We start from the raw sequence: 2,649 nt of genomic DNA, 5'->3' as shown, positions 1-2,649 counted from the left end.
TGTATTTGTGGATGGTTGAGGATGATTTACTTAAGGCTGCATTTCTCATTGCCACCTGCATATTCCCTATCATATTCCTCGTGCTTTTAACTGACAGGGCATCTTATGCAACCGACCTCACAAAAGATGTTTGTCTTTGCTGATATGTGTACGTGAATATGCGTGTTTGCATAAAGGCGGCAGGCCGGGTCAAAAGTGACTAATCGAGCTTACAAATATTTAATTTTTTTTACATCAAGTACTCCTCGAGTATTCTTTAAACACTTTCAGACACTTTAGTTAGTCCGTACTGAGCCAATGCTCTCACGCAGAATGTCTCAGACTAAGATAAACATTAAAAATGCCTCGGCTATAAATTAAATGGAATTCCTTCACTGGCAACATTTCAAGCAAAAGCACAAACAGCTACATACAGAATAAAACAAAAAGGGCACATCCATCATCAGTGTTTGAGCAGTGCAAAGCTGAAGAGCTAAAGATAAAGATTTCAAACTCGCAGACTGACATTCCAGTTCACTGCACTATGGAACAGAGGTGTGTTTTATTAGAATAGCTAACAGCAAATGTCAGGGTTGAAATGGTGTATAAGCAGTGAATTGGATTTATATAAAAATGTCAATCTAATGAATCTACAACCAACAGTCTAGGGAAAAAGAAAACTTTCCCAAGGAAGCTAAGTGTCTGTCATTCATTTCAGAGGCTAAATCTAATGCCTAATACTTTCATCCAGGCCTCACCAACAGCTCTGGGTAAAAGACCTGATATTGAGCAGCTCAGGTATGTGCCAACCTTTGGGTATGAATGGCATTTTGGATGTTAGGAGACATGTTGGCAGAGGCTGATTCTCACTGCCAGGATCCAGCTGGAGACCACATCAAGCACATTGACATACTAGCATGTTGTGCCAGGCTCAGTGTGTGCGAGATGAGTTATGATTGTGATGAGTTTGAGCCGGATAGTGAGTTGGATAGAAAAATAAGCAAACCTGAGATCAGATATCATAAGCATAACATTTGAGAGCATTTAGGCAAATGAAGAGCCTACATTCATACTCGTGGCTCTCTGGTTCAGATTAGTGTGCAATGCACTAAATGGTGATGTGATATAATATACTCGTGTAAACACTGACAGATGCATCACAGCCAATCTGAGGTCTCGTGCTTTACCCACAGATACTTCACGCTGCAAAGAAGTAGCTGTGGATCAAACCACCAGCATTCAGATTAGTAACAATGCTACCAGTTTGGTTCTTGGGCAAGATATTGAACCCCAAGTCACCCCTGAAGCATCCACCAGTGTGTGTGTATGACAAATAAAGTTCTATATGTAATGAATAAACATTTTAAATATGTATGTTGTAATGTAAAGCCAGTCAGTGCAAAGGCATGCTGTATACTTTATTAGGTATAGCTTGGTGGTTCTGGGCTGGACCCCCTTTTACCTACAGCATTAATTTGTTCATCACACAGTTTCAACAAGATACTGGAAACATTACTCAGATATTTGTTTTTGACACGACAGCATCACACAGTTGTCGGCTGCACATCCGTGATGTGAATCTCCCATTACTTCACTGCACTCTGTTGGATTGAAACCTGGTGACCGTATCGGTCATTTGAGGAAGTGACCTGACTGTGATGTTCAGAAAATTAGTACAAAATGATCTGAGCTGTGTGACATGCCAGCAGCCATCAGAAGTACACTGTGGTCATAAAGGCATGGACACGCTCAGCAACAAACTCAAGTAGGCTGTGTTTAGTTAGTCCTAAGGAGCCCAAAGTTTTCCAAGAAGATATACTCCACATTATACCATCATCACCTGCATGAACTATTATACAAGGTAGAATGGATCCATGCTTTCATCTTTTTACACCACATTCCATCGAAATTTTACAGAAGACAACAAAACTCATCAAACCAGGAAACGTTTTTCCAATCTTTTCTTGTCCACTGTTGGTGAGCTCATGTGAATTGTACCATGTTCTTAGCTGACAGGAGTGGCATCCAGTGTGGTCTTCTGCTTCAAGCTTCAACATACTCTGCATTCAGAGATGCTCTTCTGCACACATTGGCTGTAACAAGTGGTTATTTGAATTACCCGGGGCTTCCTCTAACCTTGAAGCAGTGTTGCCCATTCTCTTCTGACCTCTAACATCAACAAGGCATTTTCACCCTGAGACCTGCTGCTCACTGGTAGCTTCTCATTTTCAGACCATCCTCTGTAAACCCTAGAGATGGTTGTATGGGAAAATCCCTGCAGATCAGCAGTTTCTGAAATACACAGAGCAGCCTGTCTGGCACCAGCAATGTTTATAAGTCCCTTAGATCACTTTTCTTCTTTTCTTTCTTCCCGGTTCTGATGTTCAGTTTGAACTTTGGTAGGTTGTATTAACCTAAATGCACTGAACTGCTGCCATGTGATTCTCTCATTAGATAGCTAATGAACAGTTGAACAGGTATACTGAATGAAGAACTTCAGATACAGATTGTTTGGGTCTTGACCGAAACATAAATTTAATCTTTTCAGGTCTGAATAAAGCTGCTGAGTTTGTGACATCTGATTAGTGGGTCAGTAGAGTTTAAGTAGTGAATATGCAATGGTAAGTTTCTGTATCCCTGTAAGTTTGTGTTCTCACAACTGTGGCAAGT

The sequence above is a fragment of the Neolamprologus multifasciatus genome, chromosome 16, assembly GCF_963576455.1.
Source record: "Neolamprologus multifasciatus chromosome 16, fNeoMul1.2, whole genome shotgun sequence".
Lineage (NCBI taxonomy): Eukaryota > Metazoa > Chordata > Actinopteri > Cichliformes > Cichlidae > Neolamprologus > Neolamprologus multifasciatus.
Note: the sequence above shows the minus strand (reverse complement) of the source record.